We start from the raw sequence: 7,499 nt of genomic DNA, 5'->3' as shown, positions 1-7,499 counted from the left end.
TGTTGTTTGGGCACTTCCAAACAACAACTGGGTATAGTAACTAGGTTTTGGGTGCTAAGATTTCGATCAAGGTTTGGGTTGGAATCTCTCCCCCACCATTGCTAAGGTCGCATCCTGAGGGATGTATTAACGCCGACAAAAGGGATCCACTCCGGGTTCTTAGTTTTTCTCACGCAACATCTCTCGGTCAAAGACCAGTATTATCCATCTTCACATAATTCGTAGGAGTATAGAATTCCAATTTGGTACTCCTTCACGTAATCTCATGTGATTTACACGTTTTGGGTTTGGCAATTATTAAGGTAGAACCTAAGTATAGGGTAAAACCTAAGTACCTTTTGGGGTGACAAACCCCGTGAGGTGGACTATTGTGAAGGTTCTGTAAATATTATAAATAAAAATTTATATAGCCAGAGTTTTGTTTATTTTATTCATTTTTAAAATAACAAGGTATCCCCAATAGAGTCGCCAAGAAAGTTGTGGGCGCCGAAAAATAGAGGGATAAGAACATCGTCATGTCGGCTCGGACTCCTATGTTAGGCCCAAGCATGGATCCTACATAACTTAGCAAGTGTCTTGTGGACACGTGACAATATGAGAAGAGGGCCTAGAGTCTTTGCTTGAGGTTCGATGCGTTTCAACATTGGTTTGCGTGCCATACATTTTTTAAAATGAAACATTTAGTTTTTAAATTTTTTTGATAATACTTGGAGCGGTAAGAAAATTAATTATGTATATTAATTTAGAATCAATTATATATATTAAACTTAAAAAATAATTATTTTAAAGTATGTGCAAAATTATATTTGTTTTGAGTTTTTTTCTAACCTCTTTCTTGATGATTTTAACTTTGCTTGCATTTATTAATTTTGCAACAAAAATTATCGTTACTTATAATAGTGTGACGGTGAAGTGTGGGTTATGAATACACATTATAAAATTAAAATTATATACTATTATTTTTCTTTTATGGTAGGTTTGAAATTAGAATCGGAATACAAATTTCCTGATGTAAAACACTCACTTCATTCTGAGTTCATTCCTTTGTGTTGCGTTTCTATGCTTGGTTTTACATGAATGAAGTTGATTTAACGCTGCATTCTGATTGGTCCGGAACATGGGAACACCAGAATCGATAGTAGAGGATCTGGACTGCCCATTAAGTAAGATGTGTTATGACAAACACAGATTTGTCGTATCATGTGGTGTGCCCTAGAATGTGGCATTCCATATTCAGAGTTCCATATTCAGAGGAAGAGAAGAAGACAATTATTGATTAAGGGATCTAAAAGTGGAGAAGGGATTTGTTGAACTAGTATGTACCTCTCCTCTACCATAAGTTAAAAATCTTTTCTCTTAATTTTAAAATATTTTTATCTTGTAGTATAAGAGAGGTCCATATTATACAACAAATTATTTCCCCTCAAAGTGACAATGTTTTTTGAATATGTTTTTTGAATGGCACATTTTAGGGCACAACATTCTCCTATATCACAAAGTAAAAATCTTCAAAGAACTCAATAAGAATTAATATTAACTTACAAATAATGTTGGTAAAAAAACTTTAAAATTGTAATTCAATTCTATTTTCTATCTTTGAAAAAAAGAATATAATAAAAATAAACTATGTGTACATACTATATTACTAAACTATGTGTTTAGATTAGTGTGGAGTATTTGACAAATTAATTTGTAATAAAAATCGATTTGAATCCAAAATACTAATTCGTATTAGCTATTTCGATTTGAATTGAAATCATATTATATTGAGTTCGAATTGGATTAAAATTATCCAAACAATTTTTTTTTTCAATATAGATTTTCTGCAAGAAAATTTTATAAGTGATTATCAAAATTTTGGTTTAATTAATTATAATAAAAATAAATTTATATTTATTATTAGACAAATAAAAAATAGTTTTATGACTATATTATATTATAATAATTATAAATAAAAAATAATTAACTACAACAAATGCTATTTTTTAAAAAAATTAACTATAATTCTTCTTTTTATAAAAAAAAATGTTATATTGGATTACCACTGTATCCAATTCAATCCTTATTAATCATTATAATGGGGACGACAGAATGAATAAATAAAATTTGAATTTAGTATGTGTAAATATTAAAATTTTACCTATAAAATTCATAAATATTAAATAAATATTTTGAATAAATAAATTTAATATAATCCAAATTAAGATCAAAATTAGATAATTAATTAGATTAATTAATTTATTAATCAAATCTCAATTAATTAAAATAAATACCAAAATAAATAAAATGAAATAATTTGAGTTAAATTTTATATTCATTTTATCCCAAATTAATTTAAAAAGAATAAATCAAACAAATTAAATAAATAATTTGGGATCAATGTTGTATTCATTTAAATTCAAAATTAATTATTTATAAAACTCAAATATATATAAAAAATAAAATAAATAGACAAAATAAATATTTAGGTAATAGATCTAGAAGGAGTAAAGAAAAATCAATTTCAGACAAATTTCAAGGCTGAAAAAGGGTCGTGATCTAGTGTAATAAAAAAATAGGAAGAACGATTGTAGCAAACCACACAACCATCGAATGAGCGTCCATGCATCATTCAACGAACCACAACAGATTGTGTCACCCGCTACAGCGAAAGACAAACGCTTCAGAGTATCACCAGATCAATTAATGCACACGCTAACGTTATTAGCCCGAATGTAGACGGAACGTCATCCGCTGACGAAATAAAGACAGAACGCTGCATACAGACACGCATTCGCGCTTTGACCCGAAACGACGACATTTTCATCCTAGCTTGTCTTCTTCCTCACAACAAATTGGATGAACATCGACCAAAACTTTTAATTTTTTAAAAGTGGAACTTGGTCGATACTCAACTAAATGGAGTGATTCAAAGGCTAAAATTATCACTCTAACATTGTGATCATTTTGTTTACGGTCATAGGCACAATCATGGCCTAATTGAATGAGAACAATCGAAAATAAACAGAAGGCATTAATGACTTTTTTTCTCGAATTCGATCCACTTGATCATCCAACCGATATTGGTTGGCTATAAATAACCCTCTTTATTTAAGACGAAAGCAATGATCATAATCATAAGCCTCCAATCCAACCTTTACAAAATCCACCAATAAAATTTCTCAACTTTTTTGAAAATTTTAGAAATTTTGTGTAAGGCTCTAAACATTGTTTCTGGATCATCATAAAACTTCATAAAGAGTTTAAGAGTGTTCTCCAACTCAGTGTAAACTATAATTAGCATTGTAATTCAAATTACCGATTCAAAATGAAATTTTTATATTTTAGTTCGATCAGTTTTAAATATTGCTTGATTATTCGTTTTATTAATTTTAATTAAATCCTAATATCATTTCAAAGTTTACTGCTGAAATAAATTTGAACGAATCAAGGTAAATCAAAAAGACTCAAATTTGATTTTGAAAATTATTAAAATAGGGTTTTTATTTTAGAGCTCTAACTCAAGAACAACAACTCAAAAGGCTTCCTAACATATTTTTAAAGGTGTTAAGAGTGTTTTCAAATCAATTTTAAGCGATCCCGAGCATGTTTGCTTATGAACTATAATTTTCATAAAAATGAAAATTTTAGTTCTTGAATTGATTAAACCAACCGTCAATGTTCATGTTTTGGTTTTATTTGATCAATAAGCATATGAAAACTATTAGTAAGTTCCAAATATTAAATGATACTTCAAAAAACATAAATTCATTTTTTGTTCAAAAACTGTTGAAGTTGAATCCAATATATTCCCGGTTAATTGATTCATCGTGAAGATGTTAAAAACAATCTATGAGAGTAAACAAAGCTTCACATGCCTTCAAATCGAAAGATGGAAGCTCCAAACGAAATCTCAAAACTTGTCGTTGATGTTCGTGGCATCCAAGTGAGGATCTTGCATCAGCATGATTTTCCACCGAGAAAACAACTATCCCCTACACCCGACCGAGAAAATCAGCCAGCGTCTAGAATCTGACCGAATATTTAATTTTGGCCTAGTTTTTGATCGAGAAAACCATCTAGACATGCTTTATAACCGAAGACCAGTGCGCGAACGAGAACTCAACTACCTAGCACTGTATCCCCTTTAACTGTAAGAGATAAAAAGTTTAGGGCCATAAGGTATATGCTGCTTTTTTCGAAAAAGAGAAGGAATAGAAAGTTTACCATGGGTCGAAAGAGGGAGTGTAATCGCCTTTGAAATTCATCCGCTCCAGCTCGAAATCGTCAACGTTGAAGTTGTCACTCAGCGTTTACGGATCGAGGATCGCTAATCTAGTATGAAATAGTGACTCGCCCGTCCAAAACCCTAGTAGAAAAGTAAAAAATGAATAGGTGAGAGACGGAAAAGTAAAAGAAGGAATATGTAAGAGAAATAAAAACCTTACAGAGATTTTTTATTTTTCTCTTATTTATGTCTAATGCCCATTAATTTATTATTTATTAAATTGAACGTTTTTCTTTTATTTATGTCTAATTTATCATTTATTAAATTTAATATTTTTTCCTCTTATTTATGCATAATTCCCATTAATTTATCATTTAATATCATGAGAATTTGATGAGAAATATGGTAAACGCGTATGAGTTGCGGTTAGATTTTTATATTAAATATTATATATATATATAAACGTTTTTCTCTTATTTATGTCTAATGCCCATTAATTTATCATTTAATACCACGAAAATTTGATGAGAAATATGGTAAATGTGTATGAGTTGTGGTGAGATCGTAGAAGTCACCCTAGATTTTTAATATTAAGAATCATTATATATACCACGAGAATTTAACGAGAAATATGGCAAGCGCAATATGAGCTGTGGTGAGAGCGTAAATGTAACCCTAGACTTTTTTATTAAGCGTATGAGTTGTGGTGAGAGCGTAGATGTCACCCTAGAGAAGGAATAGAAAGCTTACCATTGGTCAAAAGAGGGACTGGAATAACTTTTAAAATTCATTAGGTCCAGCTCGAAATCGTCAACGTTGAAGCTGTCACTCAGAGTCTGCAGATCGAGGATCGCTAATATAGTGCGGGTCCAAAACCCTAACAAAAAAGTAAAAGAATGAATAGATGAGAGAGAAAAAAGTAAAAGAAGGAATATGTGAGAGAAAGAAAAGCCTGACAAAGATTTTTTTGTTTTTCTTTTATTTATGTCTAATTCCCATTAATTTATCATTTATTAAATTGAACGTTTTTCTCCTATTTATGTCTAATTTATCATTTATTAAATTGAATGTTTTTCTCATTAATTTATCATTTAATACCACGAGAATTTGATGAGAAATATATGGTAAGCGACGTATGAGTTGTGGTGAGAGCGTAGATGTCACTACTGAAAAAGGGTCATTACTGAGAGTTAAGCTCTCGGTAAAGACCTTATATCTTTCGGTATAGACATAATTCCGAGAGTTTGGAAAACTCTCGGCATTCGTCGGTATTGCCTCTTTCGGTAAACCTAATTGATTGTTTACCGAGACATTTTCTTAAATCTCTCAGCTTAGACACCAAAGTGAAAAAACGAGAGTTCTTTAAAAATCTCTCGGGTTTTCTTGAAATGAAAAAAATGAGAGATTTTCAAAAAACTCTTGGGTTTTCCCTAGCAAGAAAACGAGAGATTTTCAAAGAACTCTCGGTTTTCTTTTACGGAAAAACTAAGAGATTTTTAAAGATCTCTCTGTTTTTTCCTAGCAAGAAAAACCGAGAGTTATCAAATAACTTTGGTTTTTCTTGATAGGGAAAAACCCAGAGATTTTCAAAGAACTCTCAGTTTTTCTTGATAGGGTAAAATCGAGAGTTATCAAACTACTTCCAATTTTTCTTGCTAGGGAAAAATCGAGAGATTTTCAAAGAACTCTCGGTTTTTTTTTAGGAAGAAAAATTGAGAGATTTCAAATAACTCTCGAGTTTTTTCTCAAGTAAAACCGAGAGATTTTCAAGAACTCTCAATTTTCCTTAGAAAGGAAAACCGAGAGATTTCAAATAACTCTCGGTATTGTCCGTGTAAATGGCTTAAAAAGGCCAATTGTTTTATGTGCGCAACAAAACCTGTTTAGCCAACATTTAAAAACCAGAATTATGAATTATAAATATCAAAATTCTAAACCAACCCCAATCAGCCAAACAACCTATATCATTAGTCAAACCAAAATGTTTAATATTTTTCAAAAATCAACCAAACAACATGTTATGAGTCAAACCAAAACGTTAACAATTGTTAAAAAATAATTATAATGTACTAACTAGCTGGGGGGAGGGGGTTGATAATGCCTCATTAAGAATTCAATTTTTTCTTCATATTTCTCCATTCTTTGGGTCATTTCGCTCTCCTTTTGCGTTCTTTTCATATCCCTCGTTTGAAGCGACTCCATTGTCGACTTCAGTTGTATCACAGATGCCTTTAGATGTTGATTCTCTTCCAACAACCGATCGGCAGATCGTTGAGAATTATTGCCACTCCGATGATCCTCTCGAAAGTGTGCGGGTCGGACGCCGGATCCCACACCGATCATTGTCCCATACATTTGACGTCCGAAACTCTCTCCGTCAATTCGAAGTCAAAGATATCTGGTTTATTGCTTCTAACTTCTTCCATCTCTGCCTGCACATTTGAAATTAATTTTCATTTATATAAAGCTATATATAATTTTATTAAATTCAATTAACTTACAATCTTCTCTTGCGCTCGTTCGTCCGGGATCGGGTTGGGGTTTTCTTTTGTTTCTTTCGGGATACGGGTCCTCTTCAAAACTTCAACGTAAGTGGGGACCCGTCCTATTTCACCTAACTGTTGAAATAAATAGTTTTCTAAAATTATTAACATTCTTTATATTAAGTTATTTAAAATAATGTACATACCAGTTATTCCTCCACTTGTGAAAATGGCCTAAATCTAGTATTATGCATGAATTTCAATTTATTCATGTTCCTAACCTTGATACGGTTGTTTCACTGCATTTGAAATAAAAAATGAAGGTAGAATAAGTGTTATCGGTTTTATTTCACTTATGAAACCGTACCTTAAATTTATCCATGAATAAATAGTTTCGACACACGAACTCCCAATCAGCTAGATCGTAGTCTCGTGGGGGATTGACAAGTACTGTCTCCTTGTCTCCTTGATGAACTAGATAAAATCCATGTCCAAATCAGAGTGCCACATATCCCATATACGCCTGGCGTGTGTCAATTCGGTCGCTCGATGTTGATCAATAGAATCATTAGTACTCTCAATCAGATCCTGAAAAATAAAACATTCAAATGTTATAAAAAAAATGTATTGAATGATTAATGTATAATAATTAAATAATTATCACCGTCATAGTAAGACCGAGTGAATCCAATTGGTCAGCACTCAATATCTTCCACTTCAGCAGACGATGTGAGATGACTGAGGGGTTCCGCACCACCAATCCCAAATGTCTAAACCACATGCGTATACCATCGTCGTCGTTGGGCCTC

The sequence above is a fragment of the Impatiens glandulifera genome, chromosome 1, assembly GCF_907164915.1.
Source record: "Impatiens glandulifera chromosome 1, dImpGla2.1, whole genome shotgun sequence".
Taxonomy (NCBI): domain Eukaryota; kingdom Viridiplantae; phylum Streptophyta; class Magnoliopsida; order Ericales; family Balsaminaceae; genus Impatiens; species Impatiens glandulifera.
The sequence above is the reverse complement of the archived record's forward strand: the minus strand, read 5'-3'. Positions refer to the sequence as shown.